The sequence below is a fragment of the Nicotiana tabacum genome, chromosome 4 (assembly GCF_000715075.1).
Source record: "Nicotiana tabacum cultivar K326 chromosome 4, ASM71507v2, whole genome shotgun sequence".
NCBI classification, from domain to species: Eukaryota; Viridiplantae; Streptophyta; class Magnoliopsida; order Solanales; family Solanaceae; genus Nicotiana; species Nicotiana tabacum.
Genome location: NC_134083.1, coordinates 93,920,836 through 93,945,217, shown reverse-complemented (window position 1 = coordinate 93,945,217; position 24,382 = coordinate 93,920,836). Strand labels below are relative to the sequence as shown.

Genomic DNA, 24,382 nt, shown 5'->3' with positions numbered 1-24,382 from the left:
CAATGCCTAACAGCCCTCTGCCCGCATCTGCACTCCTTCTCACACAGGTGCGATTCCGCACCTGCGAAGCATCTTCTGCACCTGCGCACCTCGCTTCAGCGCACCCCTGCTTGCACATGCGACCACTTTTCCGCAGGTACGATTACACCAGAAGGCTTCAGTTCCAGCAGTCTTCCAAATTCAAAAATTAATCTGTTAACCATCTGAAACTCACTCGAGCCCTTCGGGACCCCATCCAAACATACCAACAAGTCCCATAACATAACACGGACTTACTCGAGGCCTCAAATCACACCTAACAATATCAAAACGACGAATTAGGCCTCAATTAGAAATCAACAAACTTTGAACTTTCAAATTCTACATCTTGTGCCGAAATACATCAAATCAATTCGGAATGACTTCAAATTTTGCACACAAGTCACATTTCACATTACAGACCTATTCCAATTTCCAGAATCGGATTCCGACCCCGATATCAAAAAGTCAACCCCCCGATCAAACTTCCCAAAAATTCAACTTTCGGTATTTCAAGCCTAATTCTACTACGGACCTCCAAATAATTTTTCGGACATGCTCCTAAGTCCAAAATCACCATACGGAGCTATTGGAATCATCAGAATTAAATTAAGTCCGCATCCGGTCACTATTTTAACTTAAGCTTTAAACCTTGGAACTAAGTGCATCCGGTCACTATTTTAACTTAAGCTTTAAACCTTGGAACTAAGTGTTCCAATTCCTTCCAAAACCTCACTGAACCCGAACCAATTACCTCGGCAAGTCACACAACAACTGTAAAGTATAATTTGAGAAGTAAATGGGGAAATAGGATTATAATACTCAAAACGACCGGCCGGGTCGTTACACAAGCGCTAAGCACGGACAACTCATGTGCCATCATATCAATACCTGGATCCACACGGTCAACTCACATGCTACGCTGACAACTCACGCGCTATGATATCAATACCTAGACCCGCACAGTCAACTCATGTGCTACGTGGACAACTCACGCGCTATGGTATTAATATCCTCACAACCAGGCCCTCGGCCTCACTCAATCATGTACCTCACTAGCCTCACCATCATCAACAAATAAGGGAACACAGCCAACATCAAGTATCACAGCACATTAGCAAATAATAGAGACTGAGGTAAACATGTACAATAATTTCTATGACTGAGTACAAATAATGTGAGCATGAATAAAGCCGAAGCATGATCTCTAACATGAAGGCAAACAAGTTCAACAACAAATAAACACATAACCATAGATAATAGCCATTAGGCCTCACAGTCTCACGGGACGGACCAAGTCTCAATCCCTCGCGGTGCACACCCACACGCTCGTCACCTAGCGTGGGTATGACTTCCAAACAATCGCGTGATGTCAAATCTCTGGATTTATACCCTCAAAGCCAAAGTTAAAATTGTTACTTACCTTAACAGCATAAACATCCTACTCCGGGATGCCCTCGTCTCTGGACTCAGTCTCCAAATACTCCGAATCTAATCACAATCAGTACAATACCATCAATATACGCTAATGGAATGAATTCCACAAGAAAAACTATAAAATACGCCAAAAATCCGAAATCGGCCAAAACCCGACCCCTGGGCCCACATCTCAAAATCATTCAAAATGGCAGAATAATAAACCTCGTCCTCTCCCGATTCTAACCATATAAAATTCATCAAATTCCGACATCGTATGGTCCTTCAAATCCTTAAATTACTTCTCCAAAAATCTCAAACCCTAACCCCTCATTTTCACTAATTACAATGATTAAACAACGGAAAATCACAATATATACAAGTATTAGGGCTCAAGTAACTTACCTCAATGAAACCCCCTAGATTCCCTCTTCAAATCTCTCCCAAAAGCTCCAAACCCGGATAGAAATGGTGAAGAATGCACCAAAATTTGCGAAGTGTGACATATAGGATCTGCCCCAGGGATTCCGTACCTGCGGACTCTTTCTCGCACCTGCGGACTCGCATCTACGGTCCCAGGTGTGCATCTGCGAAAGTCACTTAGACGCCAAGCTTCGCACCTGCAGCTGCCCCTTTGCACCTGCGGGCTCGCATGTACGATCCTTTCTTCCGCATCTGCGCTCAATGCCAGGCCTCCATTTTCCGCATCCGCGAGATGCCATCCTCACCTGCGATCATCACACCTGCGGCTCACCATCCTCAGGTGTGGCCACACCAGTAGCCTTACACCAGTAGCTTCCAGCTGCATTTCTCAACTTCGACAAATCCGTTAACCACCCGGAATCACCCCGAGGCCCGGGACCTCAACTTAAAATACCAACAAATTATATATCAACATACCAACTTAGTTGAACCTTCAAATCACTCAAAACAACATCAAATCATCAAATTACTCTCAGATTCAAGCCTAAGAACTTCTAAATTTCCAAATTCGGCAACCGATGCCGAAACCAACCAAACCACGTCCGAATGAGCTCAAATTTTGCACACACATCAAAAATGACACTACGAACCTACTCCAACTTCCGGAATTCCATTCCGACCCCGATATCAAATTTTTCCACTGCCGACCGAAATTGCCAAATTTCTAATTTTGCCAATTCAAGCCTAATTTTACCACGGACCTCCAAATCACATTCCGGACGCACTCCTTAGTGAAAAATCACCTAACGAAGCTAACAAAACCATCAGAATTAAAATCCGAGATCGTTTACACATAGGTCAACATCCGGTTGACTTTTCTAACTTAACTTTCTAACTAAGAGACTAAGTGTTCATTTCACTCCAAAACTACTTTGGACCCAAACCTACGAACTCGATACAACTCAACACCGCTGAACAACACATAAAGAAGCAGGAATGGGGAAATAGGGTTATAACTCTCGAAACGACTGGCCGGGTCGTTACATCCTCCCCCTCTTAAACAAACTTTCGTCCTCGAACGTGCCAAGAGTTGTTCTCAAAATTATCAAGAACTCTCTTCGAACCCCAATGGCACAAAACCAATCCGTCAGGACTGATTCCTTCTAACTCAACCAAGCTACGCAAACCACCAAAAGCCCAAGGACATTTCCACAAAACACCTGTAGAACTAATTACCTCATACACACCCAAAGAACTAATCATTCACATTACCATGCCGATCCAACCTACTACCAAGATGTCCTATCTATCTGAGTTCCTTTTGAATTTCCTTCAAATTGATACTTTGCCCCGCCATAACACCACAATCCTCAAGCCAGACTCACCACACAAAACCCAAGCATAAAACCACACTGCCCTAAGGCTCAAAAGCCACTGAATACTCTCTTAAATATCCCCAAAATTACCACAAGCACGCACTCACACAATCAACACCTCAGTGCTCAAGCTACAGTCAAAACCTGGCCTCATATCCTCCAGACTGGCCCGACATCAACACACAAAAATCACATCGCGTACCTCATCCAGGGAATCACAAGTCATCGATGCATAACTGATACCGAGCGCCCATGTGCGCATACGAATGCGTGGAAGGATTCAAAGAGTTACACTTCAAGCTGAATCAATACCGCACGAAAAGAATTCAAGAATGTGAAGTTTTGCTAAAGGTTCTGCAGCCTCTCGAAGATAAGTACATACATCTCCGTACCGATCCGCAAGACTCTACTAAACCAGCTCATGACTCGTGACACCTATGTAACCTAGGCTCTGATACCAACTTGTCACGATCCAAAATCTAACCATGGTCGTGATGAAGCCTATCGTGTTACAAGGCAAGCCTACTTCCCAAAATATTACTACTAAATCGATTATAAGAATTTAATAAAATATTTCAACATTTGAATTTCTCATAAACTAAATCAACTCTAAATATAATTTTAGAAATACGGAAACGAGCCTCAAACATCAGGGTGTCACTAAGTCATGAGTGTTTAAATCTATGAACTACGAAATAAAACTGTCTAACTCTAAATACAATCCAAAGGAAGAAATGATAAAAGGACTGACAAGGTCTTGCGATCGCTAGCAGCTACCTTGCAGTCTCCAACGATAGCCGGCCTGAACTCAACGATTGCCGCGCTCTAACTCACCTGGATCTGCACATAAAGTGTAGGGTGTAGCATGAGTACAACTACCTCAGCAAGTAACAGAAATAACTAAGGAACTGAGCAGTAGTGACGAGCTAAGTAAAACAGTCCAATTATTCATTTTCACAATTTAAAAATAAACATAAATAAACAGGTAAATTCCATAACTCAGTAAATGCCACAAGGAAGTTTAACAGATAAATGCAGCAACAACATAAATAAATACAACCTCACAGCAGTGTCACTCCATCACTCATTACTCGCACTCAGCACTCAATACTCAAAACACTGCGCTTACTGGGGGTGTGTACAGACTCCGAAGGGGCTCCCAAAGCCCAAGCGCTAAGCACGGACAACTCATGTGCCATCATATCAATACCTGGATCCGCACGGTTAACTCACGTGCTACGTGGATAACTCACACGCTATGGTATCAATACATGGACCCGCGCGGTCAACTCACGTGCTACGCGGACAACTCACATGCTATGGTATTTATATCTTCACAACTAGGCCCTCGGCCTCACTCAATCATGTACCTCACTAGCCTCAGCATCATCAACAAATAAGGGAACACAGCCCACATCAAGTATCACAGCACATTAGCAAATAATAGAGACTGAGGTAAACATGTACAATAATTTCTATGACTGAGTACAAATAATGTGAGCATGAATAAAGCCTAAGCATGATCTCTAACATGAAGGCAAACAAGTTCAACAATAAATAAACACATAACCACAGATAATAGCCATTAGGCCTCACAGCCTCACGGAACAAGTCCCAATCCCTCGCGGTGCACACCTACGCGCTAGTCACCTAGCATGGGTATGACATCCAAACAATCGCGTGATGTCAAATCTCCGGATTAATACCCTCAAAGCCAGAGTTAAAACTGTTACTTACCTTAACAGCGTAAACATCCTACTCCGGGGTGCCCTCGTCTCTGGACCCGGTCTCCAAATACTCTGAATCTAATCACAATCAGTACAATACCATCAATATACGCTAATGGAATGAATTCCACAAGAAAAACTATAAAATATGCCAAAAATCCGAAACCGGCCAAAACCCAACCCCCGGGCCCACGTCTCGAAATCAGTCAAAAATGGCAAAATAATAAACCTTATCCTCTCCCGAGTCTACCATATAAATTTCATCAAAATCTGACATCGTTTGGTCCTTCAAACCCTTAAATTACTTCTCCAAAAATCCAAAGCCCTAACCCCTCATTTTCACTAATTATAATGATTAAACAACGCAACATCACCATATACAAGTATTAGGGCTCAAGTAACTTATCTCAATGAAACCCTATAGATTCCCTCTTCAAATCTCTCCCAAAAGCTCCAAAACCGGATAGAAATGGTGAAGAATGCACCAAAATTCGGGAAGTGTGATATATAGGATCTGCCCCAGGGATTCCGCACCTGTGGACCCTTTCTCGCACCTGCGGACTCGCATCCGCGGCTGTCCCTTCGCACATGCGGGCTCACAGGTGCGGTCCTCTCTTCCGCACCTGCGCTCAATGCCAGGCCTCCATTTTTTGCATCCGCGACATGCCATCCGCACCTGCGATTAACGGATTCGACAAATCCGTTAATCACCCGGAATCACCCCGAGGCCCTCGGGACCTCAACCAAAAATACTAACAAGTCATATATCAACATACCAACTTAGTCGAACCTTCGAATCACTCAAAACAACATCAAATCATCAAATTACCCTCAGATTCAAGCCTAAGAACTTCTAAATTTCCAAATTCCGCAACCGATGCCGAAACCAACCAAACCACGTCTGAATGACCTCAAATTTTGCACACATCACAAATGACACTACGAACCTACTCCAACTTCTGGAATTTCATTCCGACCCGGATATCAAATTTTTCCACTGCCGACCGAAATCGCCAAATTTTTAATTTTGCCAATTCAAGCCTAATTCTACTACGGACCTACAAATCACATTCCGGACGCACTCTTAAGGACAAAATCACCTAACGGAGCTAACGGAAGCATCCAAATTCAAATCCTAGATCGTTTATACATAGGTCAACATCCGATTGACTTTTCTAACTTAACTTTCTAACTAAGAGACTAAGTGTTCATTTCACTCCAAAACTACTCCAGACCCAAACCTACCAACTCGATACAACTCAACACCACTGAACAACACATAAAGAAGCATGAATAGAGAAACATGGTTATAACTCTCGGAACGACTGGCCGAGTCATTACATCCTCCCCCTCTTAAACAAACGTTCGTCCTCGAACGTGCCAAGAGTTGTTCTCAAAACCATCAAGAACTCTCTCTGAACCCCAATGGCGTGTGTGTGTGTGTGTGTGTGTGTGTGTGTGTATATATATATATATATATATATATATATATATATATATATATATATATATATATATATATATATATAAACACACACACACACCACAGGGTCGGGTTCTTTTAGAGATAGACTTGTGAAGAAGCAATAATCTAATTAGTATATATAATTTATCATCATCAAATATATCTATTTGTAAATTGATTCATCGACTTATAACTTACTTAGATGCATCGATGAATATTAAAAACAAAACGTTTTGACTTATATCGATTAATATTAAAAATAAAATGTCTCGACCTATATCGATTAATCTATGTCATGCATGATTAGTAATCAACGAATGAAAAATAGAAGAATTAATACTAAATATCTTTGACATGTATATATATATATATATATAGATCACAAATAAAAGAAACAAAAGAAGTTATTAGCATTAAGTAAACGAGTTAATAGGTCAATATTATGGAGTAGAAATGATCACAAGTGACTTACCTCAAGTTTCTCTCGAATTCTGTCTCAAAATCGCCCCAAAAACTGTGCTTGAAGGTCCAAAAATAGCAAAACTTCGGAACACCTTCGAAATGTATACTGTCCAGCGGTTCCGCACGTGCGACTCACTTAGCCGCTTCTGCTGTCTCACAGGAGCGAGTATTCTACCGCTCCTGCGGTTTCGCCAAGCCTCCACGGGAACCGCTTTTGCGAGCTAGGAGCTGCTTCTGCGGGCTCGCATTTGCGAGGCTAGCTTCGCTTCTCCGGAAAGCTCGCTCCTACGATGGTTGCTGCACACATGCGGCTTCGCACCTGCGATCAAACATCCGCAGATGCGAAAATACCAGAAGCAAAAATTCCAGCAGTGGTTTTAAGTCCGAATTTGATCCGTTAACCATCCAAAACTCACCCGAGCCCCTCGGGACCTCAACCAAATATACCAACAAGTCCTAAAATATCATACGGACTTAGTTGGACCCTCAAATCACCTCAACAACACTAAAACCATGAATTACACCCCAATTATGAATCTTGAAATTTCTAATTTCTACAAACGACTCCGGAACCTATCAAATCACGTCCGATTTACCTCAAATTTTGCACACAAGTCATAAATGACATAACGGAGGTATTCAAATTTTCAAAATCGGATTCCGACCCCGATATCAAAAAGTCAACCCCCCGGTCAAACTTTCAAAATCTCAACTTTCGGCATTTCAAGCCTAATTCTACCACGGACCTCCAAATAATTTTCTGGACACGCTCCTAAGTCCAAGATTACCATACGGAGCTATTGGAATCATCAAAATTTAAATCCGGGATATTTTACACATAGGTTCATCCGGTCAACTTTTCTAACTTAAATTTTCAATTATGAGACTAAGTGCCTCATTTCACTCCGAATTCTTTCCGGACCCGAACCAACTAACCCGGCAAGTCATAAAATAACTGTAAAGCATAAATTGAGCAGTAAATGGGGAAACGGGGTTAGTATACTGAAAATGACTGATCGGGTCGTTACAGTTTGACTATAAACGGACCAACTTTGGTCGGTTATTTTTAAAAAAAAAATATTTGTTTTTGTGTTTTTATTTCTTAAAATATTATAAACTATAAAAAAATATTATAAATTATACGCATTTATTTTATTTAACTATACAATTATTATAACAAATTATAAACTATAAGCATAATCTTTATAAATAATTATATTAACTAATTACTTTTAATAAATTATAATAGCATCTATCTAAGTAAATTTTCTAAGTTATAATTAAGTATATGAGTAATTTCACACACACACACATACACTATATTGTAATTGATGATCAATCGCATACATTACTATGTACGAAAAATTTATCAATTGATAAACCAATATTATTCTATTTTAAATATGTTTAGTCGTTAATTTGACCTATTAACTCGTTTACTTAATGCTAATAACTTCTTTCGTTTCTTTTATTTGTGATCCATATATATATACATGTCAAAGATATTTAGTATTAATTCTTCTATTTTTCTTTCGTTTATCACTAATAATGCATGACATAGATTAATCGATATAGGTCGAGACATTTTATTTTTAATATTAATCGATATAGGTCAAAATGTTCTGTTTTTAATATTCATCGATACATCTAAGTAAGTTATAAGTCGATGAATCAATTTACAAATAGATATATTTGATGATGATAAATTATATATACTAATTAGATTATTGCTTCTTCACAAGTCTATCCCTAAAAGAACCCGACCCTGTGGTCCTAGCACTTCGTGTTCTTATATATATACGGCTATACACACACACACACAGATACACACACACACACACACACACTTCATTGTACTACTTTAACTATATATAGCTTGTTATAGTATATGTTAGTATATTCATTATTTGTATTACAAAATAAAGTGTTAAAGGATTACATTTATATTATTTAGATATTAAATATTAAAGTGATTCAAAAGTTTGACCAATGTTGACCTAATAACCGACCAACTTTGGTCGATTATTTTTTAGGAAAAAAAAATATACCGACCAAAGTTGGTATGTAAATGCTTCCCCTACATTAACAGACCAACTTTGGTCGGTAATTTTAAATATAAATTCTTTAAATTTTATAAAATATTTTAAATAATAATATAATTATTAAAATTTAAAAAATTGGGTCCACATTACCGACCAAAGTTGGTCGGTAATCAAAAAGTGCATTAACCGACCAACTTTGGTCGGTAATCTTAAATATAAATTCTTTAAATTTTATAAAATATTTTAAATAATAATATAATTATTAAAATTTAAAAAATTGGGTCCACATTACCGACCAAAGTTGGTCGGTAATCAAAAAGTTGCTTTGACTAAGTAAGTCTGTAATTTTAAATATAAATTCTTTAAATTTTATAAAATATTTTAAATAATAATATAATTATTAAAATTTAAAATATTGGGTCCACATTACCGATCAAAGTTGTCGATAATCAAAAAGTTGCTTTGACTAAGCAAGTCTGACTAGCTCGGTCAACTTTTTGACCAATTTACCGACCAACTTTGGTCAGTATGTAATTTAAAAAAATGTAAAATATTTTTTTTTTAGTTTTCGTCCATGTTGGACGGTTTTTTGATCGTTTTCTTTGACCGACCAGCATTGATCGATATGGCTTGGCCGGTTTTTAGCGAATTTCTAGTAGTGTTTTCGAACTATCTCTGACGGACTTCCTGAGGAACATCCACGCTCGGCTGTGATTATTAGCTCTTTGCAAGCTGTGGCGGAGCCCTTCCTTAGAGAATTCCTCGCTACAGAGCCGGTGACGACATGCGTTATATATAGCAGATGGGATGTTCTATTGATACCGCGAAAGAGAAAGGAGTTCCAATTATTTCCTTCCAGACAATGAGTCCTTGTTGCGTTTGGGTTTACACGTGTGTATACGGGTAGAACCGAGTTCTATGCATGATCGAGGTATTTGGAACAATAGGTCAAGGCTCGGCACCTACGTAAGAGATCGAAGTTACAGATGTAACTTAGCTCTATATCGAGGATCGAAATTCGAACAAGACCATCAAATTTGCCCGTGAGTTTATCGAAGGCACGACCGACCCCGCTTTTAACGACCTCGAAGAAAAGCTTTGCGAACTCACACAACAGGTATCTGTGAACCGTGATTTTCGCCATTGACCAATCATTATGGCGGAAATTACGGGATTAAGTCAAAAAGGGAGCCAACGTTCTACATAATTTCTTATAAAATAATGTCTTAAAGGTTTCATCTCCCCCTATATATAAAGGGAATTGAGTAATTCATTCCGCATATTGTAACATACTGAAGAGAACAAGATATTATTTTTTCCAGCTTTGTTCATATTATTTTGATTTCAATAATATCACATCTAAATTCGAAGAAAATTAATCTTACGAGGCTTAAGTTGTTCAATCTGCATGATTTGTATTTATATTTCTACTTATTCTTCCATATTAAATCTGATTTCTTACTTTGTATCAAATTAGATTACATATCCTTAAAACCGCGTATAAATTCAATTGTTATTCAATTTTTGAGATGAACAATGTGCATTCCCAAACTCATACAAGGTGCCGAATTTCCCTTCCAAGGTACCCTTTTTCCCAAACTCTGTCTCTTCTACTTTTAGTAAATACGATACTTTAATTGCTTTATTTAGTTACTAGAGTAAATAAAGAAGAGAATTATTTTCCACCTAGAAGACAACTTAAATTAATTTTAAAAGTAGGAAGAAAAGATTTAAAAAATATATATTTATACTATCATAATTTATTCAATTTTATCCTTCATTTATTGATATATTTATCATCTTGTATTTGCGCTTGCCATTAATGTAGTTCTGCATTAAATTTAAATGGGTGGATTCCACTTTAATTCTTCAAGAAAAAAAGATTAACAATTGCCCCTCAATTTTTGAATATGATTTAGAGTTACATCAGATTTTCGTAATCAAGGGCATTCTTTACTAACCACAAGGGTAAGATTAGAGTAAACGTCTAACATAGGATAAAGTTGTTCATTCAAAGGCAATTGTGATTTGTGACCCTTTAAAGTCAAACATACTTTTCCTTTCTTTCTTATCTTTTGTCACTACCCAAAACTAACCCCTGTCGTGATGGCGCCTATCGTGGAACTAGGCAAGTCAACTCATTTTCAAAACAAAATAATATTTTCATTTTAAAGATAATTTCAAGGTTATTTAACATAAAATCTCTATTTAAAGAGTTCAAATCAAAGAAAAACAGAAGTGCGAAAAAGAAAAGCCTGACATCGGGGTGTCACTAGTCATGAGCATCTACTACAATATATCTAACAATATCAAGGCTAACTCAGCCCGGAAAATAGATAAATACAACTAGAGGAAGATAAGAGGGAGAAGAGCAGGGGCTACGATCGCCAAACAGCTACCTTGCTATCTCCAAGAAAATCTGCAACCAAAACACTTAATAACCGCTACTGTATCCAGCTATACCTGAATCTGCACACAAGGTGCAGGGAGTAACGTGAGTACGCCAACTCAGTAAATAATAACAATAAACAAAGGCTGAGCAGTAGTGACGAGCAATAAAGCATATAACGTTCATATCAGGGAATCTCAGTAAAATACCACATGATTTTGAAATCAAGATTTGAATCAAACATCTCGTTTAAACCCAGTTTCAGTAAAAATTATTTAAAGATATTTTTCCAACAGTTTTCAAACGAAGGCTCAATGCAAAGGTGAGCAAAAATGATGAAATCATAAACAGCCCCCAGGGGCAAAACATCGCTCATATACAGCCCCTCGGGCAAACCTCACAGTCACTCTTGCCACTCGGGCATACCTCACAATCACTCATGCCTCCCAGTCACTCAACACTCGGCACTCGCACTCAGTAGGTACCTGCGCTCACTGGGGGTGTGTACAGACTCCGGAGGGTCTCCTTCAACCCAAGTGCTATAATCTGCACGGACAACTCACGTGCTATAATAGTAAAGTATATTGCAGGCGGCCAGACCCGATCCACACTCATCCTCACAAATCAAGCTCTAGGCCTCACTCAGTCATAAATATACTGCAGGCGGGCAGCCCCGATCCACATTCATCCTCACAAATCAGGCCCTCGGCCTCACTCAGTCATAAACCTCTCAAGCCACTCGGAAATTTCAGTAAAACAGGGCATTCGGCCCAAAACATTTATATGCATCAAAATAGAGTCATAAAACTGAGTTATGCGGTAAACAAGTATAAACATGACTGAGTATAGATTTTCAATCGAAAGCAGTGAGAGGATGGTAAGAAACAGCCCCTAAGGGTCCAAACAGCTTTGGCGCAAGGCCCAAACATAGCATTCAGCCCAATTTATAGAAATTCTTTCTAAAACATATAAGTATCAAATGGTTTCAACAAAGTATGCAACTTTACAGTTGCTATGGGACGGACCAAGTCATAAATCCCCGATAGTGCATGCCCACATACCCGTCACCTAGCATGTGAGTCACTTCAAAATAGTAGAATGATACGAAATCTGGGGTTTCATACCCTCAGTACTAGATTAGTAATCGTTACTTACCTCAAACCTGTCAAATCTCTAACTCACAATGATCTTGCCTCTGGACTCGGCCTCCAAATGCTCTGAATCTATTCACAATCAGTACAATACCATCAATACGTTCTAATGGGATGAATTCCACAAGAAAAACTACAAAATTAGACCAAAATCCGAAATTGGCTCAAACCCGATCCCCAGGCCCATGTCTCGAAATCCGACAAAATTTACAAAACTAGAGAGCCCATTCACTCACGAGTCTAACCATACCAAATTCATCAAAATCCGACATCATTTGGTCTTTCAAATCCTTAAATTACTCTCCAAATATTACAAGCTCTAACCCCTCATTTTCACTAATTACCATGATTAAAACAACGAAAAATCACCATATATACAAGTATTAGAGCTCAAGTAACTTACTTCAACGAAATCCCCTTGATTCCCTCTTCAAACCCCTCCAAAAACTCCAAAAACGCCGAGTTGAAATTGTGAAGAATGACCAAAATTAGCGAAGGGTTCTATTTATGGTTTCTGCCCAGGTTTTTCGCACCTGCGGCCATTTTCTCGCACCCGCACCTGCGGTCCAAGAAGCCGCACCTGCGTAACTCACTTAATCACCCAGCTTCCGCACCTGCGGACCCATTCCTCGCACCTGCGGACTCGCATCTGCGGTCCCAGGTGCGCATCTACGAAACCAGTCCAAACTCCTCATCTCCGCATCTGTGCTCAAGGCTTCGCACCTGCGGGCTTGCAAATGCGGCCAATTCTTCGCACCTGCGTTCCCAGCGTCGCCCGTACCTGCACACTCCCCACGCGCACCGGCGGCCTCGCACCCGCAACCCTTTCTTCCGCAGGTGCGGAAATAGCAGAAGCAGCAGCTCCAGCTGCAATTCCAACTTCAACAAATCCGTTAACCATCCGAAATTACCCCGAGACCCTCGGGACCTCAACCAAAAATACCAACAAGTCATATATCAATATACCAACTTAATCGAACCTTCAAATCACTCAAAACAATATCAAATCATCAAATTACCCTCAGATTCAAGCCTAAGAACTTCTAAATTTCCAAATTCGGCAAGCGATGCCAAAACCAACCAAACCACGTCCGAATAACCTCAACATTTGCACACACGTCAAAAATGACACTACGAACCTACTCCAACTTCCGAAATTCCATTCCGACCCCGATATCAAAAAGTCAACCCCCGGTTAAATTTCTCAAAAATTAAACTTTCGGCATTTCAAGCCTAATTCCTCTACGGACTTTCAAATAATATTTTGGATACGTTCCTAAGCCCAAAATCACCATACGGAGCTATTGGGATCATCAAAATTCAAATACGAAGTCGTTTACACATAGGTCCATATCCGGTCCACTTTTCTAACTTAAAATTTTTCATTATGAGACTAAGTATCTCATTTCATTCTGAGTTCCTTCCGGACCCGAACCAACTAACCCAATATAACATAATATAGTTGAATAACACAAAAAGAAGTAGAAATGGGAAAAACGGATCTATAACTCTCGAAACGACCGGTCGAGTCGTTACATCTTTCCACCCAAATTAACAAAGGGAAGAAATAACTTTTGTCCATCGTCTCTTCCGTTTTTTCCTTCTTGTAGTTCCCCTTCCATGTCTATTCCCCTAGTTTCCAAGTTAACATTGTGTAAAGCAACAATTTTGGCACTCAACAAACAAAAAAGGGGGTGATCAATCTGGTAAATTTTCTTACTTATTTTAGTTCCCCTTCCATGTCCTTTCCCTTAGGTTCAATTTAACATTGTGTAAAGCTACAATTTCGGCACTCAAACAAAAAGAAAAGAGGACAATATTGATTTTAAGCACTAATAACAGAAATCTCACAAAAAATTTAGGTTTATATGACTTACATCTCACATAGTTCTAAATGTTAGTGCCACTTTTATCATTCCATTTTTATATGAACCGTTCCATTAATAACAAGATGTGAACATATAACAGACAAAAGAGGCAAATTTGTCCTTATATTTACAATAATTCTTTTTTATTAGACTGTTGTAATTGGAAGCAATACAGATATCCTTTATCTAGAGAATTTCATGAAAGTTAGAAGGAAAAAAAAGAAGAGAATTTCATGAAAGGAAAAAATGTTTAATAATCACAAGTTAGGTTCGAGGCTTTTATATTCAAATCTCAAATTAGAAACTATTACTCCACTTTCATAAATTAACACAACCCCTTATAATGATCCTAAAGAATCTTCTTGAAATCAATAAACAAGTAAAAGATCTATACCTCTCGATCTTAATCTAAAAGATATTATACGAAGCATGAACATATACAGAAACAAGGGAGTATCATTTTGTAAGATTCCTGGAAAACGTGAAGAAAGTCGTTGTATATATTGTTGGGAGCAAAAGAGGGGAAATGTTACAAGTCTAAGGGTGTGTTTGGTATGAACCAAAATATTTTCACAAAACATGTTTTTTCCGAAAAATAAATGATTTTCTTTCTTATTTTCCGGGTAAACAGAAAATATTATCTCAAGAACATTAATATATAATCTAGGCAGTTATTATGGGGGAAGGGATAGATGGGGGAGGGAAAGGCACTCCCCAGCTCCAGACCCCTTACCACGGCCCACTATTTCCCTTCACTCTCCCCGCCCGCACCGGCCCCTTGGATTCCTGATTCCATGCTCTTTTCAGTATTTTCCGAAAAAACAGCGGTACGTTCTGCCAATTCGATTTCAATACTAAGTTCCTCATCGCATAAGTAAGAACTCTCAACCCCAAACATCCGACCCCTTAACCTTGATCTAAACATTTGATCCTGATCTCGGACCTCGATCTCGGACCCGACCTTGAATCGAACTCCAAGCCCGATCCCCGATCTCGAGCACGGACTCCGAGCCCCAAAACACGATCGGAACCCAACTCGGACCCTTGAAATCGACCCCGGCCCTCACGCCCACCTCGACCCTCGACCCCAAGCTTCGTGCATGACCCTAAGACTCTAGACCCGACCCGGACCCCAATTCGACGCCCATCTTGATCCTGACACCGAGATAGATCATTAGTCCTTAAAGATTTGTGAATAGAAATATCAACCCTACCAGTAATTAGTGCTTTAAGGTTAAAAAGTTAGTGAATTTTAAATATCAGCCATATTAATACAGAACTACATTAGAAACCAGAAACTACGTATAAGATTTTGGGGGATGTGACTTTCTTATGAGTCGTACGCCAATAATAGTTTGAAATGAAATGAAAAACATTTTTTTCTCTTCAACTTTGTTTTAAAAATCGCATTCCCCCACTACCTCATTATGACGCTATCTCCTTATACATAACTTATTTTCGGGGTACAAGGTTATCGCGATTCCAAGGATACGTTTGAAATATGACTGAACGAGCTCATGTTTTAAAAAGTTACCGCAAGAAGCTCTTCAGGAGAATTCTTATTTGAAGAAAGATGTAGTTATAAAAACAACCTACTTAATACTTTTCTTAATAGTTTTTTTTGTCAATTATTTATCTTTTTCAAAAGATCCTTGGTGTTTTTCCGCGCTTACCTTATTAGACTTTATCATATTATATTAAACTGTTAATAAAGTAATTATTTTATGGTCTAAGAATCGATTTCACAGGAATTAGTTCTATTTTCATAATAATTTAATCACGGTACCTTGAAGATGAACTTTAAAAGTTGGAGACATGAGAAGGTGAAAGTTTTGGCTAAAAACTATAGCATTACTATGGCTGGCAAAGGTTCAACAACTAATCAAAGTAATACTCTTACTTCTTCTTGTTTTAGGAAATGACCTGGATACCCTCATAGCAAGCGTTCCAGGCATGGAAGTTTTGTCTAAATAATTATGAGGCCGGCCAAAGTTGCCAATTTGCTTTAATGGAAGCCCAGGGAATCCAACAAGCCAACGGACTCATATTAAACTCATTTGAACATCTAGATGGTCCATTCCTTTCACTTATTCGCTCTAAGTCGCCGACCACATACGCCATTGGACCACTACACTTGCTCTTAGAGAGTAAACTAGCTGCTAGAGGAACACCATTGTCACAATCTTCATACAGTTTCTGGGAAGAAGACTACAGTTCCCTTGAATGGCTTGATGCACAACCCGTCAATTCAGTGATTTATGTAAGTTTGGGAAGTATTGCACTTTTGTCGAGGGAGGAAAGTTTGGAATATATTTTGGCATGGCTTGGTAAATAGAGGAGTTAGATTTCTATGGGTTATGAGGCCCAACATACTAAATTGACCAACAGTTTTTGAAAGAGCTTAAGGAGGGTTGCAAAGAAAGAGGGTTCATAGTTAGTTGGGCTCCACAACAGAAGGTATTAGCCCTTTCAGCTATTGGTGGGTTTCTAACGCATATATAGTGGTTGGAACTCAACATTGGAAGGGAAGCCCATGATCTGTTGGCCTCATTATGTGGACCAACGAGGCACCAGCAGATTCGTAAGTGAGGTATGGAAAGTTGGGTTGGACATGAAAGATAACTGCGATAGATTCGTTATTGAGAGAATGGTGAAAGATCTGATGATGACAAAAAAGGGATAAGTTCAAGAAATCGGCTGAAAATTTTATGAAATTGGCAAAAGAAAGTGTTCGTGAAGGAGGTTCATCATATGATAACCTTGACCTTCTCATAAATGATGTTAAAAGGTTGACCACTAACCATGCAGGATGTCAAGAGTTGGAGGACACCCATATGTTTAAAGGTTAAAAAGCTCTTCTTCGTTTCAATTTGATTGTCCTTTTTCAATTAGATAATTCAATACAACTTTCAGACTTGTGATGTAGATTATACTAACTGGTTATGGGTTTTGGTAGAGCATCATGGGACTGTTATAAGTCCGCGTATTGGTAATATTTGTATCATTTTAACGGTAGTGCGTAAAATGATCATAACTTGCTCTTAGAATAATGCGAGGTCAAGTAATATACAGCCTTAGAAAGGGTAATATAAAGGAGGAATAATCTTCCAACTTGGAATACAGATTTATATATACTTGATATATACCCTGATTTGAGATCCATTAAATGGCTGTATTTTATCGAAAAACTAACTTCGAAATTTGCAGAAAACCTTCACAATCGGATAACAATTGAATTTATAAGTGGTTTTAAGGATATACGGATTAACTTGATACAAAGTGATAAATTAAGTTGCAATTGAAATAAACAATGATAAAGTAAATTCAAACCACACGAATTGGACAGTTTCAATCTCGGAAGGTTAGCCACCCTAGAGCCAGATGCACTTTGATCAGTATCACGAGACAGAAGAACAAGAGCTTAAAGAGAAAAATAACAATGTATTGCTTGGGAATGTGTGTTACAATGTGTTCAATGAATTATGAGACCCCCTTTATATAGTAAAGGAGTCCTACTTTAGGTACAATTCTATAAAAGGTAAAAAATCTCTTGATTTGCCAATGGCCAGTTCCTCATTGATACGTGCCGAGATTCCCGCCGTAATATCCGACCGGTCACGGATATTTTGGTCTTCTGTTATGCTAACAATGTTTCTCCGAGCTCGTTCGGGGCTAGGATCGATTCCGGGATCACAACCTCGATATTCTCGAAGGCGGGCGTTCCAACCCTGGGTTCTAGCCCGGTGGGACTTGGGGTCGATCTTCAGTCCTTTATTGCCATGTTCCGAACCTGACCTACCATGTCGTAGGCGAGCTCGATTTCGACCGTATATAGATAATCCCCTCGTTTTTTGGAGGGTATACGACGAGAAACGACATGAGCTTCCGGTTCTTACTTTGACATCTCGCGACAGAAACGACAAAACAAGTGAAACATCTCGTCAGTCAAGTCTTAATGGTATTAAATGCATGTGAGCTGCCGGTCGGCCATTACTGGATGTGAACCGCCACTGAAATACTATAAATACCTCTTTCTTTGTTCATTCCAACTTTACATTCAAACCTTTTACCCCCGTAACTTCGAAATTTCAATACTTTCTAGCATTTATACTTTGGTTATCTCAGATCCTTTGCAAGAACTCTTGTTCATTTCCATCTCAAGCCATCAAGTGTACTCCTTTAACTTTCTCTTTTTCCTCATTTTCCCTCCATTTTCAAAGAAATAGCAAAGACTTCAAAGACTGCTCCCCAAAAAGAAACTCCTTCTACCTCGCGGCCGGCTACCAATGAGACCGTTTCGCATACTACTGTCGAGGAACCAGTACTGGAACCCCCATTGAAAATGTTCATCCCTGGAGGATGCCCGGTAACTGCCGATTTCAAGGTTGAAAAACCTTCCCCCGTACAAGGCCGGTGTGAGGAGGTCTCGAGATACATATTCTCGATCACTGAAGAAGTCTTCCTTACGGTAAAAAAAGATTGCAATTGGGTTGACAAGCACGTGGTGGTTCCCGGACCCGATGAAGACATCACCACCCACGTCAAAGGATACTTAAGTGCTTACACTTATCCCTTTACACTAGGCCCATTGGATCCGGTCATCATCGACTTTTGTAAAAGATACGAGGTATGCCTCGGTCAAATTCACCCCTCATTCTGGAGGATCGTGATCCTTCTTCGGTACTTCGTGAGCAAGATCGATAGATGTTCGTTAACCGTCGACCACCTCATGTGCTTATACAATCCCTGAATCTTTCGGGGGGACTGATCAAGCTAGCGCGTCGGGCCAATAAAGCCCCGTTCTCGAGTATTGATGAAGATCAGGATCGAGACTGGTTAGGTTGTTTTGTCCGAGTGAGGACCTCATACTTGATCCCAGCCGAGCACATGCCGTTCCCCAAGAAGTGGAATATATCACATAAGTAAAATTTTATTTTCAAAATCTTATTTTATGCTTTTTTCCTTCATTCTTATCGGTGCTTTGTGGTGGTGCAGTTGTTGCTAAGTTCCCAAATGCTGTCCCTCGACTCAAGGAGTGGGTCGAGGACATCGTGTTACAAAGGTCATATTCCGAGCGATCATGGCGCAAACTTTCGAAGGGCCGGTGGGAGGCCCGTTCTCATGGTGAGATTCTTTTCCCGAGTAGGTAATATTTGGGTTCCTCTCGTGTCATTAAGTTCTCACTTGTTTCATTTCCTTTTGCAAGTTTATCCAAGGATGTCACACTGAGGCCTCCATCCGGTGGTGAGAACTTCCCCGCCGAGTCCCCTAATCCGAGACAGGGCGATGAGAAGAAAAGGAAGAGGGCTCCGAGCTCGGAGAAGAAGAAACCAAATAGAAGGTTGGTGCGCAAATCCAAAGAAAGCACGCGCTCGAGCACCACCTTAAGATTGATGGATGAATCCGAAGAAGAAGGAGAAGCCTTCAATATGATGGCCCACATGTCATCGCAACTCAAGGGGCAAGGGGTCTCCGAAACGGAGAGAGGCGAGGCCAATTTGCCTCAAGTTAGGGAGGCTGACGAGGAGGCTGTGGCCGAAGCTTCTCGGGATGTGGACAATGCTCCAAAGGAAGCACATGGTGTTCTATACATCACCGAGTCGCCCTCGTTCACTGAGTCCATGTATAACGAGGCTCAGACGGTGAAGGAACGTCCTAACAAGGGGGCCCATAGAGCGGACGACCCCTTCCGTGGCTTTTTTGATGGAGTGGATTCTACCGCCACGGAGGACGTCATCGGATTTGGTGAATTGGAGGTGCCGAAGAAAAGTCCATCTTCGGGAACAAGTGGGCCTTCCTCAAGCCCGGAGATGATCATTCGGTTCCCAACTCCGAGTGTGGATCCTGACCAGAAGCGGTCGATTGTCATCTCCATTCCGAAGGATGCCCGGGTTCTCTCTTTCCCCGTAGGGGTGGCTAGCTACCTTCGGTATCTGGTGACCGAGGAAGACCAAGCTAAGATAAATGAGGTAGAAGCGCCTTTCCTGTTCAATGAAGCACAATAGGCGCTAAACCGGGTAACTTCAAATATCTCTTCATGACTGTAATTTATACTTAGACTAATTTATACATGATCCTAATGTTTTTATTTGTGTCTGCAGGCCTCGGTGCTTCATCACAAAACTTTTCTTTGATATCGAGATGAGCTGAACTAACTTAAAGTTGAGGTCCGAGGGCTCACTAAGAAGAGAGATACTTACAAACTTCTCAGTGAGCAGCGTGAAGGGGAGGCTAAGAGCCTCCGAGCTGAGTTGGAGGTGGCTCGGAAAGAGCATAACGACCTGGTTGAGCAGGTAAAAATATTTGAGGTTAGTGACGATGAGCTAGACTCGGTGACTAATGGTCAAAATCCATACGTCCATCAAACAATTGATTGTATCGAACAACTTCGAGCTGAGATGGATGTTGTCATGGCCGAGACCGACAAATGGAGAGGCAGGATGGACCGTCTGGCCTCGAAAAGGAAGACTACTAGGGGACAGCTGCCTTCGGCTGAGACCACAGCTTCGAGCGGCAAAGGAAAAGGCTGAGGTGCAGGCCAAAAAGGTTGAGGAGCTCCAGTCTCAGCTAAGTGTGGCCGCCTCTGATCGATATAATCTTGTCAAGGAGCTTGAAATGGCCAAGTCGGTGGTCTTGGTGGTTAAATCCGATGCCGACGAGATGGTGGCCCAATATAAGGCCGATGCTGAGACTGTCCAGGATCGAACAAGGGATATCGTCGAGCATACGAAGCGACAATCCCGAAGAGAGGCCCTTGAGGAGATTCATGCTCGGGGTTTCGACTTGTCGGCCAAAATCGAGAGTGCTAAGGGGATCGAAGCCGAGGCCAAGAAATTGGCTTATCCCGAGATGAAGAAGTCTTCGAGGGTTCGAGCAGATCCGAGGGTGGAGGAGACTCCGAAGACCCTGGCGACGAGGCGGGCTCTGGTGAAGACCATGCAGTTTAAGGTCCATGTACATTTTTCTTTGTTTTTTGTATTTTTATACTTTTGGACTTTTTTGTCAAGGTCGTTTGGCCCTTGTAAAGACTATATGTATATATATACAAGGCTTGTTTTTCCCTTCGACTGTTTAAGAATTTTGTTTTCCTTTGCTTTATTCTTTATGTTTGCAAAGATCGAAATGCCTTAGCATAAAATAGTTAGGTCTTGTTCGGAGGTTTGAACAGGCCTTGCCTTCGACATTATTTTATTTAAGACATCGTGGGGGTTCGGTATGACCAGAACATTTCCCTGAAGCACTTATAATATTTTAGATTATAGTTTACCTAGGGTAGCCTTTAGAACCGGTTAAGAAATTTTTCAAGGCCTTGTTTTTTGTTACGCATCTCGGACATCTCCGAGCCATTTTAATATGGTCGTAGCCTTTTTAGTTTGGGTATTGCCCAATGGCCTTTTTAGTCTCCGAGCCACTCCGGGCTTGCCTAAGATAACATTCCCCGAGTAGGGATGGCCGTAGCCTTTCAGGTTCGGGTGCTGCCTAATAGGTCTTGCGCCTCCGGGCTTCGATAGCTCGGGCCGTCCGAGTTTGTCTTTGGACGACAGTCCCCTAATGAGATTGATCCTTTGAACCCGGATAAAGGCATCGCTTGGGCTCGAGATCTTTAAGTGATAGAATGTAGGAAATTCCCTAAGAGAAAAAGATTTTTAAGGGACAAGATATTTATCTACAAGGTAGAAACTTCCTTTTATTTCTGTATGTTATATATACGATTACACATGCGTACAAGATTTATGTTAGGGCTCGAGCAGTCTATATGAGCACGGTTTATTTGACCGTTTGGCCCTTACAATAAATCTTATCGATCGAGCCGAGACTATTCGGTCGCAAAGTATGTTTCCTTGCCAAAGTCATTATCCTAGGGTGATGCCCTCTAGTGTTCGAGGCCGATCGTAGAGAGGCCTCGAATGCTGTTGTCATGATCTTCAATATCGGTTTGTAACTGACCTTCAATTCTAAGTTAGCACGATTTACTATTTTCTAGTTAAAAACCTTGTCGAAAAAATACATTTGGGACAAAACCGGTTCAAGGAAAAAATAGTGCAACGCGTGCTTTCAGGCCTAAAAATTGTGTCCTTCTTTTGACGGTCGCCTGCAAGTGTTAGTTCAAAATACAAATAAGTAAAAGGAATGAATGGGGTCGTACCTCAGCAGTAATATCGCTTCAAGTGAGTTATGTTTCAGTTGTTCGGTAGTTGCTCACCGTTCATTGTTCCGAGTTTGTATGATCCCTTTCTGGTGATCTCAATAATTTGATAAGGACCTTCCCAGTTCGGTGCCAACTTCCTTTTGTTCGGGTTCCAGGTACTTAACGTGACCTTCCTTAACACTAAGTCCCCGACATTGAAGTGTCGAAGGTTGGCCATTCGATTATAATACCTCTCGATTTGCTACTTTTGGGCGGCCAATCGGACAAGGGTGTCTTCGCGCCTTTCATCTAATAGCTCCATGCTTGTTTTCATGTCCTCGTCGTTCGATTCCTTAGTTGAATATCAAAACCTGAGACTTGGTTCTCCAACTTTGACCGGTATTAGAGCTTCGGTGCTGTAAACCAGCGAGAATTGGGTCGCCCCGGTACTGGACTTTGAGGTCGTACGGTATGCCTATAGGACTTCGGGCAGGATTTCCTTCCATTTTCCTTTGGCATCAGTTAACCTCTTTTTGAGGTTTTGGAGTATGGTTTTGTTGGTCGGATCTGCTTTTTCATTTCCACTAGGGTGGTAGGATATTGATAGGATCCTTTTGATCTTATGGTCTTGGAGAAACTTGCTTACTTTGCTGCAGATGAATTGTTTTCCATTGTCAAACACAATCCCGGCCGGCATTTCGAATCGGCATATGATATGGTCCTAGATGAAATTGATGACTTCTTTTTCCATGACCTTCTCGTATGCCTGGGCTTCCACCCACTTAGAAAAATAGTAAGTCATAAACAATATAAATTGAGCCTTACCGGGTGCCCATGAAAGGGGGCCAATGATGTCCATTCCCCACTTCATGAACGACCATGGTGACAAAATCGAATGCAGCAACTCCCCTGGTTGATGAATCATCGGAGCATGTCTTTGACATTCATCACATTTTCGTACGAACTATTTCGCGTCCTTTTCCAGGTAGAACCAGTAGTAGCCGCCTCTGATTACCTTTCGAACCAATGATTCAGCGCATGAATGATTTCCGCATGTGCCTTCGTGGATTTCCCTCAGAACGTACTCGGTATCTTCTTGTCCTAGACATATCGCGAGTGGGCCATTGAATGTTCTTCTGAACAGGGTTTCGTCTTCGGACAAGCTAAACAGGGCGGCCTTCGTATGTTGGGCCCTCGATTCTTTCGGATACGATGGCAGTTTTTCGGTCTTCAGATATTCTATATATTTGTTTCTCCAGTCCCAAGTCAGGCTCATTGAGTTTATCTTGGTGTGGCCTTCTTCCACTACCGATCTCATGAGTTGTACGACCGCCCCCGAGTTGAACTCATCGTCTTCGACCGCCGACCCCAAGTTAGCAAGGGCATCGGCCTCACTGTTTTGATCCCGTGGTACGTGTTATAGAGTCCACTCCTTGAATCTATGTAATGTTTCCTGCAACTTATACAGGTACCTTTGCATCCGTTCCTCTCTGACCTCGAACGTCACATTAACTTGGTTCACCACAAGGAGGGAGTCACGTTTAGCTTCGATTACCTCCGCCCCCAAGCTTTTGGCTAGTTCGAGACTTGCAATCATGGCCTCATATTCGGCCTCGTTGTTAGTCAATTTTACCGTCCTGATAGATTGTCTAACTACATTGCATGTCGGTGGCTTCAATACGATGCCAAGTCCAGACCCTTTTGCGTTCGAGGCACCGTCGGTAAAGAGGATCCAGATCTCCGAAAAAGTCTCCGAGTTCAACAACAACTCTCTTTCGACCTCGGGTATTATGGCCGGCATAAAGTCGTCCATAAAGTCTGCTAAAATTTGAGATTTAATGGCGGTCAGGGGCCGATATTCAATATCGTACCCACTGATTTCCACGGCCCATTTGTCCAACCGTCCTGAGAGCTCGG

General features: G+C 40.8%; 1 pseudogene; it reads left to right on the top strand.

The window, feature by feature from the left end:
- LOC142180042 (7-deoxyloganetic acid glucosyltransferase-like) overlaps positions 1-20,342 on the top strand; it is a 97,834-nt pseudogene extending 77,492 nt beyond the window's left edge.
- The last annotated feature ends 4,040 nt before the right edge of the window (positions 20,343-24,382 follow it).